Raw genomic sequence first — 27,699 nt, forward strand, 5'->3', positions numbered from 1 at the left:
ATGAGTGAAACTCTGTCTCAAAAAAAAAAAAAAATTATAATGTAAATTATCTGTTATGTGTTTAAAGTATGTTTTACAGGTATAAACTTTTACTAAGTTAAAGGCTGCCTGAAATTATAGAATATTAAATCTAGAAGGAATATTAGATAGTCTAAATCCACCCACTTACAAAAGAGGGACTGAGGAATCTGAGAGTTTAAGGTTCAAGTGATTGATGAAAGCCACGCCATTATTTAGTGAAAGAAGAGCAGAACTTCCATTTCCAGACTAGAAGCCCACTGCTCTTTCTAGCTTTGACATACATGAAATACAAAATCATCCATATCAACCAACTGGATACCGGCAAAAGACATGCTATATGTCATTTTGACACAAAAGTGAAATCCAGATTATCCTACCATTTACCAAAGTGTATAATTACAGCAACGTACATCCATCTAGATATGATTCTGATTCTTTTAAATATTCTAAAAAGTGAATTAGGAAAATATACAGCAATGAGAAAAATGAGGAACATGAATCAGAAAGCCAGGCTTATATTTGATTCAGTGAGAGTAATTTCATTTATTAAAATTGCTATGGCATTTGTATTTTAATATAGTCATGTAATATGTGAGAAAAACGTTAAACTTAGTTTACAGTTTGCCATATTTCTAGAGGGAGAACAAATACTTTTCAGTATTCTAAAAAGGGAGAAAAACAGTATTAAAAATTATAATCATAAAGGCCATAAAATATCCTTCTGATAATGCATTGGATTAATAAAGGGAGAAAAATGGCTTATACATGCACAGATATAAAAAGAGATGGCACTGCTAATATATCTGAAGCATTTAAATTGTTTGTAGACTCTAGAAACATGGGGACTTAGCTTTTCACACGGAGTACAATTTAATACAGTTTACTGAATAGGAGTGGTTTTCAATGAGAATTATTTTCCTGTCTCCTCTTATTAAGAAAATCAAAACAACAGTTTTGTCCCATTTTGCTGACACTGGTTTCTGTAGTGTGATTGCTATTGAAGCAGGAAAGAACAGAACATCATCTGTATCATTTTAAGAACTTGAGTTGGCTCCTAGGAATGTTTAAAATTGCCCTTGCAAAAGAGAGCAGCCTCAGCAGGTTGGAAAATTACCAATCAGTCAACAAGTGTTTCTTGAACTCCAGCTATGTGTTCAGAATCGTACTGAAAGGTATATAAAATATATATATTTTTTCCCTTGGGGACTTTAAGTAAAAGCAGGATTGTTGGGAATATTATCAACGCACATAGAACGAAGAGCAATTAAGTACCTTAATAATTAAACATGGTCTATCAGTGCAATTACATATCAGAAGGAAAAGATATCACTTTGAATGACAGCAGCCTGAAGCCAACATGAGAGAGATAATAAAATCTCACAATCATTAATGATGGAAAGTGCTTTACTTGATCACTGTTCTTAAAGCGGTCTATTCCTCTGCTTGGCTGCTCTGACTCTAGAAGAGATTCTCTTGACATTGACCTGAAACCTACCCCTCTTTTATTTCCAGCTATCCACCCATCTTTAGCTAGCTCTCACCTGTTCCAGCCCTTCCACGTGGTAGAATTTTAATGCAGCAATATTCCCACATAGTATTCTCTCTTTATCCTTGAACAATGATAATGATGACAACCTGGTATTCATCACTTTTTTTTTTTTTGCTCTAAAGTTTGTTAAAAATCCTCCTAAATATAATATCCAGAAATAACACAATACTCCACATAAGCAATGGCAAGTTAAGAATACACAAGAAAAAAATATTTTTCTTAATTTGAACACTATATTTCCATAACTGCAGAATAAGTGTATGTTAGTTTTATTGCCCGTATATCACTCTATCAGCTCACAGTGAGTTTCAGCAAGTTTTATTTGACCTCTCCCATGAACTGCAGTCAAGCAAATTTGTAGGAACTTATAACTATGAAAGATGAATTTAATTTGAATGTAGATTTTATAGTTATTGCTGTTAAATGTTCCTTGTTGATTTCTGAATCATTCTTCTAGCTTGGCAAAAAAATGGTGACTCATGACTCAACCATCCATAACATTAGCTTTTCCTCCTAAATTTACATTAACCACATATTTAATAAATTAGATGCCTGGGTTTTCAACAGACCCATACAATAATACTTTTCATAAGATTGTTGTGAGAATACAAATAAAATTATGAAAAACATGTTTGTCAAAGTGATTAGGAAACAGAAGTTCCATAAATATCTGATTATTTTCCTTTCTTCAAAACATATTTGAAAAGGACATAAACAAGTTCAGAATCTCCTTCACGATACAATTTACCTACTTACTGAAACCCTTTGTGTTAACATGCTGCAATGTTCCCCGATTGCACTAACATCCAACCTCTGCTTTTCCATCCTGGCCACAAGTACATAATTAAAGACCACACTGATAAAATATATCATAGTATTAAAATGTATATGACAGAACATATATGGGGAATCAAAACATATAGAATTAAATAAACATAGGCCAGTCCTCTACAGGGTTATAAACAAAAGCTGAGACATCGAAATATAATTGGTGTATTCAAAAGATGAAGGGACAGATACATGTTAGTGTGGGTTGAGGAATATCTGGTAATTTGTGCTGGATTTTAAAACAATAAAAGGAAATGGGACTTGATGCAGAAAGTAACAGCAGCCATTGGATGACTTTATGTCAAGGTTTGGAGGAAAAAAGAGGGAAACATCAAAGTGCCTAAGTAGTAAAACATATGTTAGGCAGATAAGATAGAGAAGATTGTCATGGAGGTAAGCTACTGTAATGAAAGAGGCCAGAAGTAATGAAAACTTAGATTGAAATTACAGTAATGATAACAGAGCAAAAGTTGTGACATCTGAATTCACCAATTATGGAGAATAAACAAGAAAGCAAATTCAATAATAATTTTCAGAATCATGCCACCAAGAAATTTATGAGGGGAAGGAAAGAACATTTGAGAAGTATTATGGAATAAAACAAATTTAGTTCTGATAATTCTCAATGTGTAGGACTTTGACCACTGCATCAGCATCATGTAGAATTTATTAGAAAAGCAAATTCACAGGATCTAGCATAGACCTACTGAATTCACCAATAGTGGTGTGTTGGTCAAGCCTTAACAGTAGTAAGCTCTCTGGAAGACAGGTGACAGCAGCACGGTGAGAATAGAGCTAATTTATAACATTGAGTATTTCTGACTTTTCTGCTTTAAGTACTGCCACATGGCCAATTCTCACTGGTGACAGAGCTGTGAATAAAAGTGCACACGAGCTCCCCAGACTCTATACTAGGCCACTCAAGTACACCACTGGCTTCCGGTTCATCAGAGGTGTGCTTTAGAATCACCTGGATGATGATCAAAACACAGCTGGACCACATCACCTAAGTTCCTGGTTCAGCAGATCTAAGGTGGGGCCTCAATATTTGCTTTTCTAAGTTTCCAGGTGATGCTGATACTTCTGGTGTGGGGACCACATTTTGATTGTCACTACTTTAAGGGGCCCTTAAGCCACCTTATTTAGATATTTGATTAGCACATGGAGTCATAATTGCCAAAGTCACATTGAATTAAAGTTTTTCTCTTACTTCTGCTTGTGACCAAAATCCAGAGAGCAGTCTCAAGTTCTCACCATACTTAAGGTCTCAAGCAGGAATTGCCATAGGTTAAACATATTCTTCTTGAAACTAACTCCTGAGTGTTCCACTATTCCACAATCTCGTGATCCTCTTCTTCCTTCTTTGGCTATTCTTTCTCAGTTGTTTTCTGTAGGATTACTCCTTCCCTGATAGCTGAATTTTGAACTAGGCCTATTTTCTTCCTTTTCTGATGGGTCAGTCCTCCCCCTGTGTTATATTGGATGCAATGATTTTAAATGTCACCAATATGTCAATGACTCCCAAGTTTGGCTGCCCAAAGTTCTTCTCTGAACTTCAAAGTAGAAGTATCTCTGCCACCTGACACTTCCACTTGGGTATCTAAAACTTAATATTGACTAAATAGACTTTTTCTCCTCTGCACCTCATGACATCTCCTCACATCTTTCTCAGATCAATAAATGGCAACACTATCCACTCTGATGCTCTTACCTGAAACCCCAGAGTCTACACATCATGCTTTTTTATCACATTCCAAATCCACTAATTGCTATTACCACTCTTTCCAAAACATTTTCTCAATATGACAAGTTTCAGTGTTTCTACAACCACCACCTTTGGTTAATCCACTATGATTCTTTTTCAGATAACTTCAATAGCTTCCTGCTTCCATCTTTTTCCCTTATAATCCACTTGTCTTACAGAAATTATGGATCTGATTAAATTCTTCCTGTTTTACTGCAGCACCCTTAGAATGAAATCTCCTTCTAAAGTACAGCTCTCCATTATCTGATCCTTGCCCTATTCTCTCTATTCCCTAGTCAACCCTGCATCTGTTCATTCAAACAGGTTGCAGTCATCCCATCTGGGTGCTTTTGCATTTGTCTCTTCTGCCTGAACAGCTCTTCTCCTAGAATTTTACATGGTTTGTTCCTTTATGCTATAAAACTATCAACTCAAATGTCACCATCTGTATCAAGGCATTTTTTTTTTGCACACAGTCTCTATTTCATAATTTATCTGATTTTCCTCACATGGTTGCATGTAGTATGGTAGGCAACAATATGGATTATAAAGTCAGTTCATCTAAGTATGGATCTTAGCTGCCAAGCTTCTTTCTTTAAATTAGGCAAGCTACACGAATCTTTTGAACTTCACTTTCCTTATCTTTAAAAATGTATAAACAATAATATCTGCCACATAAGTTTATTGTAAGGATTTTAAATGAGTTAATATACAAAAATTATTTGTAACTGTGTCTGGCACATATAAATATCTACACGCATGTTAGCAATTATCATCAAATTATCTTGTTTCAGCAATATCAATAAGATTGTGGGAAAGGAGGTCCCAGCCCTGAAGCCCCAGCTGAAACACCAATTTTAACAACTATCCATGGTCAAAAATACCTTTATGTGAGCTCAGGAATCCAAATAAGATTCGAGTGTTCCAGCATCACAGTGGAACAACAACCAAAAATCCAAAAGTAGATGCATTAAAAAGCACAAGCAAAACTATTTCACTTTACCTATGTCACCATGTGCCAAGAGAGACCCATAAAAGATGCATTTAGCTTGAATGTAGGCTTTATAGTTATTGCTGTTAAATATTCCTTGTTGATTTATTTTTTAGTAAAGACAGCTGGCTGGGCACGGTGGCTCACGCCTGTAATCCCAGCACTTTTGGAGGCCGAGGTGAGAGGATTGCCTGAGGTCAGGAGTTTGAGACCAGCCTGGGCAACATGGTGAAACCTCATCTCTATTAAAATACAAAAAATTAGCGAAACATGGTGGTGTGTGCCTGTAGTCCCAGCTACTTGGGAGGCTAAGGCAGGAGAATCACTTGAACCTGGGAGGTGGAGGTTGCAGTGAGCTGAGATCACACCAATGCACTCCAGCCTGGATGACAGAATAAGATTCCATCTCCAAAAAATATAATAATAATAATAATAATAATAATAATAATAATAATAAAAGAGACAGTCTTAGTCTGTTGCCCAGGCTGGTGGGCAGTAGCAAGGTCGTATTTCACTGCAGCTTCAAAACTGCCAGGCTCAAATAATCCTCCCACCTTATATCTCTTGACTAGATGGAACTACAGGAGTGCACCACTGTACTCAGCTAATTTTTTAATTTTTTATTTCTTTGTAGAGACAGGGGTTTCACTATGTTACATAGGATGTTCTTAAACTCCTGGTCTCAAGTCATCCTTGACTTCCCAAAGTGCTGAAATCATAGACAAGAGCCACCACGTCCAGCCTCCTTGTTGACTTTTGACTCATTTTTCAAGTTCAGCAAGATATGGTGACTCATAACTCGGCTACCCCTCATCCTACAATTTCTCTCATGGACAAAAGTGGGAGCAGATTCTTTCATTTTCAGGAGACCCACTTCTGTTTCATTCCCACCCAGAATCTGAGGGGATTAGCAAAATGGAATGATCTTAGGGGACACTAGGAACAGGGAAAAGGTGTAGGGGCCATGGCAGCCTGTATGTATATCTCAACAACTGGCCATAAATCCCACTGGCTGGTTCATGGTGGTCTCCAGTAGGATATGTGCCCACAATCCTTGTGGACTCCTCCAACTAACTGGTATCTGCTCCCAGGATTCCATGCCTCTCAACTAAAATGGTTATAGTGCTGCTGTCTACTACATATGGTACCCTATGCACACCCACAGAAAAAACATCTGAGCCTTTGCAAGACAGCATGTGGAAGTTCCCAAAGATGGCAAGCAAATATCAGCAGCTGGCTTGACTATGCTGAATTGGGAAAAGTCATACTATATCAAACAGTTCAGGACACTATCTTAAGGAAAATGAATGAAAGGCTCTTAGCACTAAGCCTGGCTTTGAATAATCCAGAGAAGATACAAAATCTAAAGGCTTACCTCCTTGAAGAGAGAAGAAGAATAGAGTGGATGCCGCTAAATACAGAAAAGGTCTGAAAGATCCCCAAAATCTCTAACGGGGTGAACCAGTCAAGGTTTTTCTTTCCTAGTGTCAGTCAGTAAAGACTGAAGGAGATGCCTCCTTCTTCCAAAATGAAGACAGCATCATGCAGCTTCAAGAAACACAAAGAATCAAAGAAACATACCACCAAAGGAACAAAATAAAGCTTCAGTGACTGACCCCAAGGAAACAGACATCTAAGAATTGTCTAACAAAAAATTCAAAGTAGATGTTTTAAAAAAGCACAGTGAACCACCACAGAACACAGACTGATACCTAAATAAAATCTAGTAAACAATACATGAACAAAATGAGTTCAACAAAAAGATGGAAACATATTAACAAAAAAGAACAAGACAAATTCTAGAGAATATAATTAATGAAATAAAAAAATATAATAGTAAGCTTCAATAGTAGACTCACCCAGATAAAAGAACCAGTGAATTCAAAGATAGATCACTTAAAATTCTCCAGTCACAGATAAAAGGAAATGAAAAAGAATGAAGAAAGCCTATGGGACTTACGGGATGCCATCAAGAAAACTAATAGATGCATTATAGGAGCCCCATGAGAAGCAGAAAAAAAGGGCAGAAAGCTTATTTAAAGAAATCATAACAGAAGTCTTTTCAATCTGAGGAGTAAAATGAACACCAGGATCCATGAAGCCCAAATGATTCTAAATAGATTAAAGATAAAAAAGCCTTCACCAGGACACATCATAATCATATGACTAAAATCAAATGACACCCTTGCCTGTAACCCCAGCACTTCGTGAGGCTGAAGCAGGAGGATCACTTGAGCCCAAGAGTTAGAGATCAGCCTGGTGAACATGACGTTTTATACATACATATGTCTATTAAAGTCTTTAAAATAAAAAAAAAATAAATGACAAGAAACTCTGAACACAGAGAAAAATAACTTGTTACATACAAAGGAATCCTCATGAGATTATCAGTGGATTTTTCTGCAGAAAACTTGCAGGCACAGGGGAATGTGGATGATAAGCTCAAGGTACTGAAAGAAAAAAAAATCTATCAATCAATAATACTTAACTTGGAAAAGCTGTCCTTCATAAATGGAAGATAAAGAGTTTTCCAGAAAAACAAAATCTGAGAAACTTCATCACCATTAGACCTACCTTACAAGTAAAGGGAGTTATTTAATATTTAAGTTGAAACAAAAGAAGGTTGATTAGCAACATAAAACATATGAAAGTGTTAAATACTATTAGACCACTAGAAAATTACAGGCCAATATCCCCGATAAATGTAGATGCAAAAATCCTCAAAAAATACTAGCAAACCAAATTTAATAGCACATTAAAGGAATTATTCAACATGAAGTGGGATTTATCTCAGGGATTCAAGAATACATATAAATCTGTAAATGTGATACATCACATTAACAGAATGTAGGACAAAAGACATACCATTTCAATAGATGAAAAAAAAAAGCATTTGATAATATTTGACATTTTTTGTGATTAAAACTCTCCACAAGCTAGGTATAAAGGGAATGTACTGCCACATAATAAAGTCCATTTATGACAAATCTGCAGCTAACATCATACTCAATGAAGAAAATTTGAAAGTTTTTTCTCTAAGATCAGGAACAAGACAAGGATGCCTGTTCTCAAAAGTTCTATCCAATATTGTACTGGAAGTCTAAGTCGGAGCAATCAGACAAAAGAAAGAAATAGTAGGCATCCAAATTGGAAATGAGGAAGTCAAATTGTTCTTGATTGTAGACAACAAGGTCTTATATGTAGAAAACTCTAAAGGCTCCACCAAAAACTGTTCAAACTAATAAGCAAATTAAATAAAGTTGCAGGATTCAAAATCAACATACAAAAAAAATCAGTTGGGTATCTAGACATTAATGATGAACTACAAATCAAGAAAATAATTCTATTTACAATAGCTACATAAAGAATAAAATACTCAAGAATAAATCTAACTGAAAAGATGAAAAGTCTAGATACCAAAAACTAGAAAATTATGATGAAGGAAATTGAAAAAGATATAAAGAAATGGAAAGATATTTGTGTTCAATGATTGGATTAATTAATACCGCTGAAATGTTTGTACTACCCTAAGTGATCTACAGATTCACTGCAATCTTTATCAGAATCCCAATGGCATTTAAAAATTGTAAATCATAGGGAACCACAAAATACAGCAAATAACTAAAGCAATATTCAGCAAGAACAAATCTAGAGACATCACACTTCCTAATTTTGAAATTATATCACAAAGGTATAGCAATCAAAACAATATGGTACTGACATAAAAACAGACACATAGACCAATGGAATAGATTAAAGAGCCCAGAAATGAATGCTTGCATATACAAAAGATACAAAGAACTGCAACAAATGACTGCAATTATACTTTTGTTCAGGCTTTCAAATATTTGCCTTTGAATTCCATGACTTCCAGGCAGCATCTGGCAGAAATGAAATAATTATTATTTACTGGCAGTTGACAGTTTATTCAGCTCAGAGAGACAAAGACTTCAATGGGAAGATAGCTGTCAACTCTGTATTAATATTTACATAGTGTGGTTAATAGGCACTTTCCTGACAGGCCATAAACTTAAGTATTTGCTTAAGAGCACAACCATGAATTATTCCTGGAATGCTGACAGGCACTTTTGCAGCCATGGGCTGTAATATTCCCTTAGCTTTCTGGCCCATTTCTCCCAGGCTGCCCCCATGCTACAATCTGCTTTTCTATCCCAGAATTCCTATAATTTGGATTACCCATGAAATATTTCTTATTACACAACACATTCTGAAAAACATAGTAATACCACACTATGCTACAATAGGCTCTGAAAACTGGTTACAGGTGTTTTTCTCTTCTTCTTCTACTTTTGGGGGGGGGGGTGGGAATGAGTGACCTCAAAATGTCTTCAGAAACAAGTTCCAGTGCCTGCTTTAAGTCTTTCATAAGAAACTTCACCATAAGTAAAGCAACAGTTTACCACAGTTCCTTCCAGACTTACACTACACCAGTCCACATACTAGGTAACTCTCTGTCCTCCATCTTCCACCAACGCAATTCAAGTATCTTCAACATCACCACCAAAAATATTCAACAGCATCTGTATGTGCAACAGCGTAAGTGATACCACCCATATAAATGGATCTCTTAATTTTTAATCAAAACTTTGACCACCAGATCTTTGAAAATATAGGCTGGGCATGGTGGCTCACACCTGTAATCCCAGCACTTTGGAAGGCTGAGGCAGGTGGATCATGAGATCAAGAGATCAAGACCATCCTGGCCAACATGGGAAACCCCATCACTACTAAAATACAAACATTCGCTGGGCATGGTGGCACACACCTGTAGTCCCAGCTATTTGGGAGGCTGAGGCAAGAGAATCGCTTGAACCCGGGAGGAGGAGGTTGCAATGAGCCAAGATTGTACCACTGCACTCCAGCCTGGTGACAGAGCAAGAGCAAGACTCAGAATCAAAAAAAAAAAAAAAAAAAAAAAAAAAAAAAAAAAAAAAAAAAAAAAAAAAAAAAAAAAAAAAGAAAAAGAAATATTATACCAAAAACGCATAATTAATACATTGATCCATCATTTTTTATCTCAGAAAGTTCCTATTAAGTAAACAAGGATTTTGAATGATTTGGCAAGAATTGCACTTTAACTTCCTCCCTGTGTTTGCTATATAATCTTACAGAACGCACAGAACCTCTCTTGGTATCATTCCTCACCAAGTGTGATACAGAAATTGCAAAGCCTGTTTTGATAATAAAGTGAGACATAAATATCAAATTAATATTGCCATCTTTTCTAAAGGACTCAATTCCTCAAATTATGAAATAGCAAGCCCTAAATATCTAAGAGTCAAAAAGCATAGCAGACTTAAATGCTGAAAAGAAGAATTCCTGGGATATTTTCTTTATCACATCTTTTATAGCAAGAGGTAGTAGAAAAGTATATGTTCTTTGGAGAATTAACAATTATGAGTATATAAAACTCTGACTGATGAAATAATTCTAAAACCATGAAAACTCTTAGTTTTCAAATCCTAGAGTGTTTATTTTTTGGTTCTTTAACCTTGGATAAGTCACCTAAACTCTCTGAATTTCTTCTTCTTTGTAATAAAATGAGTCCAATAATGTGTATGTCACAAGACCACTGCAAGAATTAAATATGGTGACTCTAGTGAAACACCTGCCAGATCTCAGATGCATAGGAAGTGGTCATCTCTTCCTCTACAAACTCTTTCCAAGCACACAACCATACCATGCCCAGAAGACGTTATATGTTCAAAAGCAGATTCATAACTTAAACGCAGCTTTCAAAGAGCAGAAATTGAGAAATTGAAAAAAAAATAAAACATGTAGTTTATTTTGTGAGGTATCTAACTCATGTTGTCCTCCATTAGGCAAAAAGTAGAATTTTATTGTGCTATAAATACAGTTATTTCTGAGTAAGCCTAACAGAGATTAAACTTATTTTTAAAAGAATAAAGTGTGCAATGTCACACTGGTACCTTGGTACTTACTAGAAACAACATTTGACTCTCAAGTTCCCAAAATCAGTTCATTCTTTCTATGGAGCAATTATAGCTTCTAGATCTCAACGTAGTTCTGTTTCAGCTCCCTAGATCCAGTTTCTGTACACTGTTGTACTAACCACTTGTAATAATGACTGCTTAGATTGTTTTAAATTATTCTTGTCCCATTCTTCTTGGGTAATCCGAAATCACAAATCTTATTTTATAGAATATTGCTAACAAATGCAGCCTTAGACAAAAAAAAAAAAAATAGAAACTATAGGATTGAAAAATAATGACTATTGGTCTACATATAATAGACTTAGTGACATTTATGCTTAATTCTAATTACTTTTCAACATTAACTTTCCCAGATCATTGCCCCAACCAGCTTATCTATGCCAAGAAACCTGGAGTGAACTGCCAGTCCTAAACTTTTGGTTCAGTGTAGATATGAAGTTAGAATACTCTTCTCTTGGACAGAATGCAGAAAACCTCTCTAAATCTAAATTGGGTATAGGGGTCACTAGCACTGTCAGTTAGGATACATAAAATGAGAGTCCAGAGTCTTTCAGTTATAGAACTATAATTTGTAATCTTGACTGTAGTACAAGGAAGAGGATGAATGATTGCTTAGATTTGCATATGGTCTTTTGGTTAGAAAAGCTGTCATGACTGGGTATACGAAGTTCTTAGAACCTATGGTCATGGGTAATTTTTACATTAACCCTCAAGGCAAAACTCTGGGAAGAAATAGTCAGACATTCTCCATTTGGTTAAACATCCTGCTACAAATGACATTTCATTTCAGCCTCACATTTAAAATGACATTTAAAAATAATGTTACGTGCAAAATATTTTTCAGCAGTAACATTACCTTCTGAATTACCTAAAAGTGTCTTAAGTTTTAAAGCTTTAAAAAATATGTGTTTATGTATTTAAGGTTAATCTAAAGTGTGAACCACCTACGAGTCCAGGATATCTTATTTACTTTCTTATTAATGATCAGTGAGAGTTCATACTAATATTTAGCTCCACAAGCTTGAGTTCACTGTACGAAAACATACTTTAGAAAATGCTGCTAGAATTGCTTAAAAACCTAATGCACTACATAGATTCTGAAGACAAAAGGCAATATTGAAAAATTACCCTGATACTAACATCAGATAGGCTCAACAAAAAAAGAAAACCACAGACCAATTTATCTGACAAACAGTTGCAAAAATTTTCAACAAAATATTAGCAACATAATTCAACAATACAGAAAAAAGATCATTCATTCACCATGATCAAGTAGGATTCATCGAAGGGATGAAAGAATCTTTCAACATATGCAAATGAAAAAATGTGATACATGATATCAACAGAATCAAGGACAAAAACCCTATGATCCTTTAACTAGATGCTAAAAAAGCATTTGATAAAATTCCATATCCTTTTATGATAAAAATCTTCAACAAATTTTGTATAGAAGAAACATACCTCAACACAATAAAGGCAATATATGACAAACCTAGAGCAATCAGTGAATGGGAAAACTGTAAGCCTTTTTCACTAAGATCTGGAACAAGTCTAGGATGGCAACTTCTGCCAATTTTATTCAACATAGTACTGGATGTTTTAGTCACAGCAACTAGGCAAAAGAAAGAAATAAAGGGCATCCAAACTAAAAAGGAAAGAAGTAAAATTATCTTTGTTTGTATATAGCATGATTTAATATTTAGAAAGGCCATCTTTATCAAAAAAATTCTTAGAATAGATCAACAAATTTAGTAAAGCTGCAGGATAGAAAACCAAAACACAAAACTTAATAATGTGTCTGCAAACTTACAGTGATGAATTTGAAAAAAAAAAAAAAAATAATAAAGAAGAAAACTGTAAAACACAAAATGAAGAGGACACAAAAAAATGGAAACATATTCTATGCTCATGGATTTGAAGAATTAATATTGTCAAAATGTGTCTATTATCTAAAGTGATCTACAGATTCAGTAGAATACTTATCAGATATTCTTTAATTACAAAAAAAAAAAAATCCTAAAGTGTGTATGAACCCACAAAACACTGAATAGCTAAAGCAATCCTGAGCAAAAAATGCAAAGTTTGATATCACACTACATTGTTTTCAATTGTACTACAAAGCTATAGTAACTAAATCAGCATGGTGCTGGCATGAAAATAGACATATAGAACAATGGAACAAAATAGAGAATACAGAAGTAAATCCACATTATTACAGCCAACTGATTTTTGACAAGGGTGCCAAAAGCATACATCAGGGAAAGACAGTCTCTTTAATAAATGGTGCTGAGAAAATTGGATATTCATATGCAGAAGGATGAAAGTAGATTCTCATTCATCTTTTACCATATACAAAAATCAAATCAAAATGGATTAAAAATGTAAACATAAGATCTGAAACTATGAAGCTTCTAGAAGAAAACATTGGGAAACACTATAGGACCTATAGGACACTGGTCTGGGCAAAGATCTTTTTTAGGTAAGATCTCAAAAGCAAAGGTGAAAAAAGCAAAAACAGACCAATGGGATCATATCAAGTTAAAAAAGCTTCTGCACAGCAAATAAAACAATTAACAAAATAAAGAGACAAAATACAGAATGGTAGAAAATATTTGAAAATTATCCATCCAACAAGGGATTAATAACCAGAAATTATAAGGAACTCAAACAGCTAAAAACAAAGAACAAAAAGAAAAAAAAAATCCAATTAAAAATAGGCAATAATCCCCATGCTAACACCACCACCAGTATGATTGCATGCATAGTTGCCAGCAGGGGCCCCTTGCTCCCCTGAGTCATGCTGCCTCCACCACTGTGGTGAGTGCCCACATGGAGGCAGGTAGGCAGAGACACATTAGCATCTCTGCTGCAGCCAATGAGCATGCACCCTGAAACACTGTGGCTGCCACTGCTGCTGGCAAACACAAATGAGGACAGATCCTGCTGCCACCACTGTATGAAATGCTTTGGCTGACACCAACCATCAGAGTGTACTGATCAGCATTCTGGGAGTACGGTGGCCCCCCCTAGTGCAGTGGATTTCTAACCTCAAGGAGCCAAAGAACACTGTCAGGGCACCATACCACTCCCCCAGAGTTAGACCACCCAGTACAGAAGCTGAGAGCTAAGTGTTGGCCCCCTAAAATCATTCAGAAACAACACCAGTTGGTAGAGTTCACTTTCTACCACAATTAAACACTCAGGGTCATCAAATAGAATAAAAGAAAAAAAAATCCAAAGGTCAACAATTTCAAACACTGAAGAAACATTAGTCCATGAAGATGAGAAACAACTAACACAAGTACTTCAACAACTCAAAAAGCCAAAGTGCCTTTTGTCCTGAAAGTGACTGCATCACCTCTCCAGCAGGGGTTTCGAACTGGGCTGAGATGGTGGAAATGACAGAAATAGAATTCAGAATATGAACAGGAACAAAGATCATTAAGATGCAGGAGTACACTGAATCCTAATCTAACGAAGCTAAGAATCAGAATAAAACATTACAGAAGCTGACAGACAAAATAGCCAGTATAGAAAAGAATGTAAGCAACCCGATAGAGTTGAGAAACACACTACAGTAATTCCATCATGCCATCACAAGTATTAATTGCAGAATAGACCAAGTTGAGGCAAGAATCTCGGAGGTTGAAGACTGGCTTTCTGAAATAAGTCAGAAAAGAATAGAGAAAAAAGAATGAAAGGAATGAATAAAACCTAGGAGAGATATAAGATTGTATAAACAAACAAAATCTATGGCTCACTGGTATCCCTGAAAGAGAGGGAAAGAGTATAAACAACTTGGAAAACATATTTCAGGATATCATCCATGAGAAGTTCTCCAACCTAGCTAGAGAGGTTAACATTCAAATTGAGGAAATGCAAAGAATCCCAGTAAGATACTTCACAAGAAGATCACCACAAGATATATAATCATCAGATTCTTCAAGGTCAAAATGAACAAAAAATTGTTAAAGGCTTCTAGAGAGAAAGGCCAGGTAACCTACAAAGGAAGCCCATCAGACTAACAGTGGACCTTTCAGCAGAAACCCTACAAGCTAGAAGAGATAGGGGGTCAATATTCAACATTCTTCTAGAAAATAAATCTCAAGCCAGTTTCGTATCCAGCCAAACTAAGCTTCATAATTGAAGTAGAAATAAGATCCTTTTCTCACAAGCAAATACTGAAAGAATGTGTAACCACCAGACCTGCCTTACAAGATCTCCTGAAGGAAGCACTAAATATGGTAAGACTGTTACCAGCCACTGCAGAAACACACTTAAGTATACAGACCAGTGATGCTATAAAGCAACCACACAAGCAAGTCTATATGATAACCACCTAACATGATCACGGGATCGAATCCACACATACCAATACTAACCTTAAATATAAATGGGATAAATGCCCCAATTAAACACAGAGGGGCAAGCTGAATAAAGAACCAAGACCCATCTCACATGCAATGACACCCATAGGCTCAAAATAAAGGAATGGAGAAAAATTTACCAAACAAATGCAAAACAGAAAAAAAGGGTTTTTTTTTTTTCTGACAAGGGGGTAATCTGATATAAAGCAGGCTTTAAACAAAAGATCAAAAAAGACAAAGAAGAAAATTATATAACAGTAAAGGGTTAAATTCAACAAGAAGATCTCACTATCCTAAATATATATGCACTGAACACAGGAGCATTCAAGTTCATAAAGCAAGTTCTTGAGACCTTCAGAGTCTTAGACTCCCACACAATAATAGTGGGAGACTTCAACACTCCACTTACAATATTAGATCACTGAGGCAGAAAAGTAACAAAGATTTTCAGGACCTGAACTCAGCACTGGATCAAATGGACCTGAGAGATCTACAGAACTCTCCACCAAAAAGCAACAGAGAATACATTCTTCTCATCACCACACAGCACATACTCTGAAATCAACCATGTAATCAGATATAAAACACTCTTCAGCAAATGCAAAAGAAATGAAATCATAACAACCACTCTCTCAAACCACAGCACAAACAAATAGAAGTCAAACCTAAGAAAATGAATCAAAACTTTATAATTACATGAGGAAATTAATTATATGAATAACCTGCTCCCAAATGGCTTTTGGGTAAATGATGAAATTAAGGCAGAAATCAAGAAGTTATCTAAAATAAGGAGAACAAAGATATCATGTACCAGCATCTCTGGGACACAGCTAAGGCAGTATTAAGAGGGAAATGTATAGTACTAAATGCCTGCATCAAAAAGTTAGAAAGATCTCATGTTAAGGACCTAACATCACAACTAAAAGAAGCAGAAAACCAGCCACAAAGCTAGCAGAAGACAAGAAACAGCCCAGATCAGAGCTGAATTGAAGGAGACTGAGACACCAAAAAGCATTCAAAAGATCAACCCAGGAATCGGTTTTTTTGAAAAAAAAATTAATAAATTAGACAGACTTCTAGCTAGACTGTTAAAGAAGAAAAGAACATCCAAATAAACGTAATTCAAAATGACACAGGGCATATTACCGCTGACCCCACAGAAATACAAATAATCATCCGAATACTACAACCACTTATATGCACAAAAACTAGAAAATCTAGAAGATATAGATAAATTATTGGGCACAGACACCCTGCCAAGACAGAGCCAAGAAGGAATCGAATTCCTGAATAGACTAATCACGAGCTCTGAAATGGAATCGGTCATAAATAGCTTACCAACCAAAGAAAGTGCAGGACCAGATAAATTCACAACCTCATTCTACCAGGTGTCCAAAGAAGAGCCAGTATCATTCCTACTGAAACTATTCCAAAATATTGAGGAGAATAGACTCCTTCTAACTCATTCTATGAGGTTACCATCATCTTGATACCAAAACCTGGCAGAGACACAACAATTAAAAAAAAGAAGAAGAAGAAAAGAAAAGAAAGAAAGAAAAAACAACTTCAGGCTAATGTACTTGACGAATTTTGATGCAGAAATCCTCAACAAAATTCCTGCAAACTGAATCCAGCAGCACAACAGAAAGCAAATGCACCACAATCAAGTAGGCTTCATCCCTGGGATGCAAGGTTGATTCAACATACACAAATTAATAAATGTGATTCATCACATAAGCAAACTAAAGACAAAAATCACATGATTACCTCAATAGATGCAGAAAAAGCTTTCAGTAAAATTCAATACCAGTTTTATGTTAAACCCTCTCAGTAAACTAGGTATTGAAAAAACATACTTCAAAATAATAAGTGCCATCTATGACAAACCCACAGTCAACATTAAACTGAATGGGCAAAAGCTAGAAGCACTTCTTTGAAAATTAGCACAAGATAAGGATGCTCTGTCTCACCATTCTGTATCCAGCATAGTAACAGAAGTCATGGCCAGAGCAATCAGGAAAGAGAAATAAATAAAGAGCATGCAAACAGGAAGAGAGAAAGTCAAATTACTCCTGTTTGCAGATGACATGATCCTATATCTAGAAAATCCCACAGTCTCAGCTCAAAAACTTAAGCTCATGACTTCGGCAAACTCTCGGGATACAAAATCAATGTACAAAAATCATTATCATTCCTATATGTCAACAACAGTCAAGCCAAGAGCCAAATGAGAAATGTAATCCCATCCACAATTGCCATATAAAGAATAAAATACCTGGGAATACAGGTAGTCAGGGAGGTAAAAAGTCTCTGCCAAGAGAACTAGAAAACACTGCTCAAAGAAATCAGTGATGATACAAACAAATGAAAAAACATCCCATGCTCATGAACATAGAGAATAAAAATCCTTAAAATGGCCATACTGCCCAAAGCAATTTACAGATTCAGTGCTTTTCCTATTAAACTATCAAAGACATTCTTCACACAACTATAAAAAGAGATTTTAAAATTCATATGGAAACAAAAACGAGCCTCAATAGCCAAGACAATCCTATGTAAAAAGAGTAAAACTGGAGACATCATGCTACCAGCTTCAAACTATACTATACAAAACAAAACAGCACATCAAACAATAAAACAGCACACCAAAATAAAAAAAAGACATACAGACCAATGGAACAGAATACAGCATCCAGAAACAGGACTGCATACCTACAACCATCTGATCTTCAAAAAAGCTGACAAAAACAAGCAATGGGAAAAGGACTCCCTATTCAATAAATAGTGCTGAGATAACTAGCTAGCCATATGCAGAAGTTGGAAATTGGACCCCTTCCTTACACCCTCTACAAAAATTAATTCAAAATAGATTAAACACTTAAATGTAAAACCCCAACCTATAAAAACCCTGGGAGTCAACCTAGGCAATACCATTTTGGACATAGAAATGGGCAAAGATTTCATGACAAAGATACTAAAAGCAATTACAACAAAGGAAAAAAAGACAATTGAGATCTAATTAAATAAGAGCTTCTGTACAATGAAAGAAACACTCAACAGAGTATAACAGACAACTTACACAACAGGAGAAAAAATTTGCAAACTATGCAACTGACAAAGGTCTATTATCTTTTTTTGTTGTTGTTATTCTTTTTTTTGAGACAGAGTCTCACTGTGTTGCCCAGGCTGGACTGCAGTGGTGCCATCTTGGCTCACTGTAACCTCCACCTCTCAGGTTCAAGTGATTCTCCCACCTCAGCCTCCAAAGAAGCTGAGACTACAGGTGTGTGCCACCACACTGGGCTTTTTTTTTTTTTTTTTTTTTACTTTTAGTAAATACGAAGTTTCACCATATTGAACAGGCTGGTTTCAAACTCCTGACCTCAAGTAATCTGCCCTCCTTGGCCTCCCAAAGTGCTGGGATTACAGTTGTGAGCCACTGCACCCAGGTATATTATCTAGTATCTATAAGAAAGGTCTATTATCTAGTATCTATAAGAAACTTATGCAAGTTTACAAGAAAAAAAATCAACCTCATAAAACAGTGGGCAAGGGACATGAACAGACCCTTTTTTAAAGAAGATATACATGTGGCAAAAAAAAAAAAAATTCAAAAACCTCAACATCACCAATCATTAAAGAAATACAAATCAAAATCACAATCAGATGTTATCTTACATCAGTCAGAATGGTTAGTACTAAAAAGTCAAAAAATAAAAAATGCTAGCAAGGTTAGAGAAAAAGGAACAACTTATACACTGTTGGTGAGAGTGTAAATTATTTCAACCACGTGGAAAACAGCATGGAAAATCCTCAAAGACCTAAATACAGAAATACCATTTGACCAAGCAATCCTAGTGCTGGGTATATATCGAAAGGAAGATTCTTCATTCTATCATAAAGACACACATATGTCTATGTTCACTGCGGCATTATTCACCATAGCAAAGACAATCAATCAACCCATATGTCCAACAATGGTAGGCTGGATAAAAAAAATGTGGTACATATACACCATGGAATACTCTGCAGCCATATAAGGAATGAGATCATGTTCTTTGCAGTAACCTGGATGGAGCTGGATGCCATTATTCTTACCAAACTAACATGGAACAGAAAACCACATACTGCCTGTTCTTACTTATAAGTGGGAGCTAAATGATCAACACCGGTGGACACATAGAGAGAAACAACAGACACAGGGGCCTGCTGGAGGGTAGAGGCTGAGAGGAGGGAGAGGATTAGGGAAAATAACTAATGGCTACTAGGCTTAATATCTGGGTGACAAAATAAACTCCAGAAAGAGACTTCATGTGTATCTTTAAATAGCTTTTAGTTCATGTGTGAAAATACTCAAGGGGCTGCAGTCCTGGAGCAAACGCTTTAAGCCCCATGACATGACCTTACCTATATAACAAGCCTGTGCATGCACCCCTAAACTTAAAAGTTAACAAAAAGGCCAGATGGTAACTATTTCAGGTTAGGTGAATGCTCTCTTTCCTTGTTGTATGAAAGCAACCCTAGGCAATACAGAAAGGAACTCACATGGCTGTGTTTCAACAACAGTTTATTTACACATGTTGGGGAAAAAAAATGGGCCAAAGACCTGAATAAACATTTCTCAAAAGAAGACATAAGAATGTTCAACATAACTAATTATCAAGGAAATTCTAATCAAACCACAATGAGACATTGTCTCAGTTCAGTTAGAATAGCTATTATTTAAAGGACAAAAAATAACACTAGCAGTGATGTGGAGAAAGGGGAATGCTTGTACACTATTGGTGGAAATATAAAGTAGTACAGAAACTATGGAAAGCTGTATGCTCCCAGTAGGTGGTCCGTAAGTATTTGCTGAATGAAGAGATTCTTGGAGTGGAAGAAAGTGGCTGACTGTGTAATTGGGACAGGATACAGAGCAGTGATAGGAAGAATGCACAGACATTAATTTCCAGACCTAGCAACTTAGCTGCACTCAAGCACCATCTCACCATATAGATTCCACACCATCGCTGGAAAGGAACTGGTCCTAAACTTACATCTGAAATCAACCCTAGTCAGTCTTGAGGATATACTGTTCAATTATTATAAGCTTTTTAAAAATAAAATGACTTCCTTTAAGTCTTTTTACTTTATGACACAGCTGTTGGTTTTCAAAATCTTAAGAGCATTTTGTGCCATTCCCTGAAGTGAAAATAAATAAATTAGGCATATATTATAAAAGACGTGATATGGCTCTTACATGATTCTTTAAGAATATGGTCATTTTACATTGACTATCTAGGTCCTATATTGTTTAGTTACAAACAAAACATCCATCATCATCAACAGTATATGAAAGAAAGTATATTTGCTTCCCAAAGCTTGAAACTTAGAAAATTAAGTGCTTTCAGCTCACAGGTATGACAGCTCCTCTATCAGAAAAGCAAATAAAAAACCCATACAAATAAGCACATGGTTTTCCATTGCAAAGAAATACTCTAATGCCCTTACTGAAGTGTGCACTAAATACATCATAACTTAATCAGAACAAGTTGCAGTTTTTACAAAATGTCCTGTCTATGCAGAGAGAGATCATGCCAGTCACTTCACATGACTTGTACTTCAACAGACAAAGTGTCATACTGGTACTTTTTATCACTTTGATTAGAAATGGCAAGTTTCTATACTCCCAGAAAACAAAGAAGGGGAATAGTAATGGCTTCCAGCATTTACTTGACAATGAATATAATCCGAAAAAGGTCACTGAGAGATAATCATACACTCAGCAAAAATGTATTGAGTACCTACTATGTGTCAAGCATTATTCCTATATCAATGGAACAAAATTCATCCTCATGGATTTTATAGCTTTCTATTTTAAAATATGAATACAAGCGACTTCCAGTGCATGTTCTACTGCAAATACTTTGTTCTTTCTATATTTCACATGCTTCTCTAGGGCAATCTTGACATTTTTCCCTACTTATCAACATACCCAATATACATCTGTTTTAGTAATTATAAATTTTCAACAACAACTTATAAAATTATTATCTCTTTATGCCCAACCACATCACTGAAAATAAATTAGGTTCCTCTAGAAGCTCTTTTAGCCCTGTCAGGTCACTGGATTTTGTGGTGAGAGCAACAGATAGATATAACAAAGCTATACTAGATACTGGCTCAAACCAGTGATTGGAAAACTTGACTTATTTTAGAAGCACATATTTTAGACCACATTTCTCTCTTTTGATTTTGGAAAATCTAAGTACTTAGGAGGGTCTGCCTAATTGAGTGTGTGTTCACCACAGGGAAAATACCCTAGGTTTTCATCATGCTTTTTGTTAATTAATGAAACTTATTTATGGAAAAAACATTTAAGACCATCTGATTCCTCTCAATAATGAAATAATCTCTCCAATATTTTTGTTAAGGTATACACTATATTGCTTTTATTTAAACCTTTACTTTGAATAACTGTGTAAAACAGTAAGGCAATAGCTCACTATGGGTTAAAACAACTTATTTTTTTTTCTGCATATATTTTAAACTATGGGGCCCGGACTCAGCATGATATTCAATGTGGATATCCCTGTGCCAAGTATATTGAAAATTTCCTTCTATTTCACAAGCTAGGTATCATAATCATTTTATTTTTCATGGCATACAAATAATGTGCTGGTGTCATAACAAGGTTTGAGGGAGGCATGTATCACGCATGAGCATGAAAATCCAATTATCACACTTATACTACCAAAAGATCAATTATTTCAAAGCTGTAAGTCAGTCCCCATACCATGCTATTGACTTACACAGTTAAGTCCCTAAATTAGTACTTTTAACTTTCTGGATTTTTCAGGCCACAAATATTTTTAAAAGAAAAAGGAGACACAGGAAAGAGAAGGAGCTCATGTAGGGTGGGTACATTTTTAGTGTTTTGTTAGTAAAATAAAAAATAATTTTATTTATTGATAAAATTTATTTTTTGCCAAAAAATAATGTAAACAACTATTATCTACTTTGTTATTTCGTAAATCAAACATTTCTGATAAATATCATGTAATAAATATAAAACCTCAGATTAAAAATTAAATAAATTTCACTCTGAAAAAAAGCTAACTACACTGAGCTAATTTTGCTATAGACCATGAAAATGCTTTCATAGATCCAAGTTTTAAATTAATTGAACTAGAGAGCCAATGTCCCTCTCCACTCTTGATGCCCCATGTGCTTTTGATGTGCAATTGTTTCACTATACACTTCTGCAATAGGTTGTATTTAAGCTAAGGCCCTGACTTAATATTTATCCTTATTTACTTTCAGCTTATGAGTTTTCAAACATTAGTTCATTCTGTGTATGTTTCACAGCTTCGTGCCTTGTACAAATATAAAATGTTTACTTTTCCAATATTTTTCCAGGTCACTTGTTCAAATGGAGCAAGGATTAAGCCCTGTAGATGGCTTTATCCTTCATCTAGGTTGAGTATAACTGTTCACATACCTGTAGTACTCTAGCAATGCTGTCATCCGGATCACATTTCTCATTTTCATAAAATAGACAGATCCACTAGAGGATCTCAGGATTGGGTTTCAAAAGGCTTCTAGACCCACCTTTCACCCAAAGTTTGTTTGTACCCTCTATGAAATATCTTGGTCAAATAGTCACTCTCCTTGTGTTAAATGTCTATAGCGTTGAAAAACTTCAAATCCTGTGTTCTCAATAAAGTCCAATTCCTGTCAGGATAGCTCTGTTAAAAAAAAAAAAAACTCATCTCTGTCTTGAGATAAAATTTCATTCTTCTAACTTCTGCTCATAGGTTGTATTCTGCCCCTCGGGGCCCTTCAGAACAAGTCACTCACATCATAGTCCATTAAAGATACAGTAAGAGTGATTGTGTTTCTCCAGGTCTTACCTTTTCCTGGCTTAAAATTCCCTATTGCTTTTCTGAGATGTTCATATGGCATAGTTTCAACTCATGTCACTATTTCAAATATCTCTGCTAAGTATGCTCCAAGTGATAAATCTTTTTTGAAGGATGATACCTATAACTGGGCAAAGTTTTACAGTTGTGGTCCTTTGCACACAGTAAGAACCAGAACAACTCAATTTACTGAAACCTAGGTGACTTTAATTGTATTTACAAATTGGATTCGGGGCTATCCTATCAGCTCCTCCTGACCCAGGATTTACCTGATTCACTCTAACATCAATCTAGCCTATGAATTCATATACAATTCTCGGTCAGTATCTATATATAAAATAGACACTGTAAAGGTTTTTTTTTTTTTTTTCTATTAGTTACAGCTCAAAGTAATTATAGTGTCATATTTTTTCATCTTATCAAAAATAAGACACATTGTGTTAAGAAAAGAAGTTGTTGCCAAAAGCATCCTTGCCCACTATGAATATAGAATGATTTGTCATTCTAGTAATCCTCTTATTCATTTATATACTGAAGAAATATTTATGGAACATCCAATATATATCTTATTTCTGCTAGGTACAAGGGATATTCATAGTGAATAAAGGAGATCAAATAATTGACTTCATGAACTTTCTGTGTGAGTGTGTAATATAAATAATAAGGGTAAAAAATATAAAATATAACTTCAGGTTGTGATACAGACTCTAAAATAAAGAAATATAGTAACATAATAAGTCATAGCTAGAGGAGTGATTTAGGGAGAAGGGAGATTGATCTCTGAGAAGATGATATATAAGCTGAATCCTTGTAAACTGTACATAAAAGAAACTGTCTATATGACCATGTGGGAAAAGAACACTGGAGAATTACAAAGCACAAACTCCCCAGGTGGGAAGTGGATTATTGTGTTCTAGGAATAGAAAAGGAACTATACAGAGATCTACTGAGTGAAAATATAATACTATGGGGTAAGGTTGGAAGTTAGGCAGTAGGAAAAGCATACAGGTCTGATTAAGCTAAAAAATAGTCTGCATTTCTGTAGTGCAAGATAGAGATGATGGTGTCATAGGCTAAGATGTTGACAAACAAGATGGAGAGAAGTATACAGATTTAAGATAGATTTTTTTGTGTGAAATGATAGGACTTGTTAATGGATTAGGCAGGAAAAACAACTATTAGATATCATTAGAACATCAACTTCACAAAAGCAGGCATTTTTTGTTTATTATTTGTTTTCTTTACTATTTTCTCTCCAGATGCACTCACAGTGCCTACCACATAGTAAATGTGAAAGAAAGAAAGAAAGAAAGAAAGAAGAAAAGAAAAGAAAAGAAAAGAAAAGAAAAGAAAAGAAAGGAAAAGAAAAGAAAAGAAAAGAAAAGAAAAGAAAAGAAAAGAAAAGGAAAGAAAAGAAAAGAAACCAAACTTCCCAGGTTTTTCGCTAGAGCAACTAGGTGAATGGGTATGTCATTAACTAAACTAGGAACTGAAGGAGAAATGGAAGAAGATAAAGGCAGAGAAATTAGAAGTTTCATTTAGGCTATTTTAAGTTTTAGATGTTTTCTAGGTATCAAAGTAGAGATGCTAAAGGAAACATTAGGCATACATGAGTCTGGTTTTTAGGAGGGACATTTGGGCTGGAGAGAAAAATGTGGAAATCAACAGCTTGTAGAAGATACTCAAAACCATGAGGTTTACTGAAATAAAATAAAAAAAAAAACTAAAGAGTCTCTGAAGGACACATTTTTTAAAAGATCTGATTATAGAGATATAGTAGTCCTCCATTCTCTGCAGAGCATACATCTCAAGACCAGTCAAGGGATGACTGAAACCTTAAATGGTACCAAACCCAGTTGCCATCAATAAGAATACACTTTCTGTTCATGTCTTCTACCCACAAATTTAATGCTTTTTCCATCTTATCACACGCCGTGCCCATAACTTTTGCAATTTGAGGTGTGACCGCAAAACTTGCATGAATTTCTTTTTCCTTCTTTACAATTTCACAAATAGAGTATCCATTCTTACCACGGATTTTAGCAACCACAGTATATGTTTTTTTTTTCCATTAATTTAGGTGAGCACTTTTACCTTTTCACTTACAGGAGAAGTGTATGGCTTTTCTTTGGCATATCTGAATTGCCAGAGTCACTACTCTTGTGCTATAGAACCACTATTAAGTAAAATACAAGTTACTTGAACATGAATATTGCAACAGTTGATCAGATAACCGTGATGGCTGGTAAGTGAATAACAGGAAGGTGGCATTTACAGCACAAATATGCTGGACAAAGGGATGATTCACATGCTGGGTGGGATGGAAAGAGATGAAGCTTTGATCTCAATATGAGGTTTGACATGCAATTTAAAACATTTTTTCTGGAATTTTTCATTTAATATTTTTAGTCTACAGTTGAATGAGGGTAACTGAAACCATTGAAAGTGAAACTGGACAAGAAGTATTACTGTAGATAGAACATGTTTATTAATGGAAAGATTCAATATCTTAAAGGAGTCATTCTTTAAAATAATCTATAATTGTAATATTTCAAATCTAAATTCTAATGTTTTTTCATGATACTTGATAAGTTAATCTCAAAAGTTCTATGAAAATAAAAAGTGACAGCTATAATTTAAAGAAAAAAAAAAACAGATGAGCTATTTTGCCTAAAAGATACCAGGACTTAGTGTAAAACCATATTTAAGACATTATGATACTGTTGCAGGGATAGAGAAATAGACCAATGAACAGAATAGAAAGTCCAGAAACTTGTGTACTTTGAAATGTTTCACTTGTCTATCATCCTATCTTTACATGTGGAGCAAGGTAAAAATAATTATATATTGCTATATATTATTATATATTTAATGTATTATATCATGTTGTACATGTGTGCATGTGTTTAAGTTTATAAATATTTGTGAATATGTGTATACAAATATATGTGAGACAATGGAAATACTTATATATCTGTGTGGGTGGTGTGTGAAACGGTGGTAGGATTTCATGGTAAATGAGAAAGGGTCAACTATTTAACATATGATGGTGGCCCAACTGTCAACATTATTAAATGAAATGATCTCTACCTCATGTTAGATATAAAAATATATTTCAGAAGGAATAAATATCTGTATTTAAATAATGATACTTTAATCTTTTAACAACATAATAAGGGAAATATGTGACAAATCTGTTGGCAGAATCTCTTAACAAGGCACAAAACCACAAACCAGGGCACTCAGTAAGTACTTCATAAATATTTCTTAAAATAATTAAAAGGTGAATCATATGTTTACATAAAAGTTCTTAAAATCTTGTGACTAAAAAATTATTGAAAAATTATTTTTAAAAACCTGCGCAACAGAGATATTTTTAACCAATGTAACAAATCAACTACAAAAAAAGACAACCAAACTAAAATTGGAAAATTGGAAAAGGATGTAAACAAGTCACAGAATTAGAAAGCCAAATAGTCAATAAATTTTTGCAAAAAGAATGTTCTCACTAGGAATCAGAAAATTACACACTAAAACCAATGAGAGATACTTAATACTCTTCAGATTAAAAAGGCATTTTAAAAAGTGATAACCTTGAGCAATATTCACAATGTGCAGAGATGAGAACACATATAGAGTGTTGATGGGAGTACATTTCATTCAACAACTTTAGAGACCTCGTAGCAGATCTGTTCCCTCTGCAGTTTCATAGAAAATTGACATCAGTTGGGGGATCTCAGCTGCACGTCCTATAGATCCCACTTTTCCAGCCTGCTCTTACTTGTTAATCAACATTAAGTCCAAAGAAGCAGTTTCCCTCACAGTTTCCTCAATATTCTTAGAGATGAAATTGTCAGCAAGGCAAATCAAGACTTTAACGTATGCTTTACTTTTTGTAGAATGAGAATCTCAGCAGGTGTCCAGAGACTTAAAGTTCCTAATTTTTGTTATATTTCTCATCCTTATAATATTTGTGGTCTTTATTAGAAAGTGTACATATTATATCCTGCTTCTTCTCAGACAAGAGTGTTTAAGATTGCCATATGTGTATCTTGATTCATGGCTTCAAAACAATTTGTCATGTAGAAATAATTCCCTAAAAGTATGTTGCTCTTCAGATTTTAAGAAACACCTGAATTGCTGACAAGAAAATACTTCTTATTTTTAAACCCATACCTTCTTTGATAAAAGAAAAAGAGTCAATCCTTTCAAACCATTCGAAATATCAAAATAATCACTAAAAACAAATCAAATCATTTGGACAAAGCACCATTGCCTCAGGAGATTCCAATATGGCCACTTAAGGAATGTCAGTCTTTT

The 27,699-nt window shown here is 34.9% G+C and overlaps 1 protein-coding gene and 1 non-coding gene across 4 annotated transcripts in view; both read right to left on the reverse strand.

The window, feature by feature from the left end:
• CTNNA3 (catenin alpha 3) overlaps positions 1 to 27,699 on the reverse strand; it is a 1,771,160-nt gene that overhangs the window by 665,652 nt on the left and 1,077,809 nt on the right. The window lies entirely within an intron of this gene.
• Positions 22,118 to 22,219, reverse strand: LOC119467447. The gene has a single exon (XR_005195983.1). It is a non-coding gene; the product is annotated as a small nucleolar RNA U13 (small nucleolar RNA).

This window comes from Cebus imitator, unplaced genomic scaffold (genome assembly GCF_001604975.1).
Source record: "Cebus imitator isolate Cc_AM_T3 unplaced genomic scaffold, Cebus_imitator-1.0 Scaffold290, whole genome shotgun sequence".
NCBI classification, from domain to species: Eukaryota; Metazoa; Chordata; class Mammalia; order Primates; family Cebidae; genus Cebus; species Cebus imitator.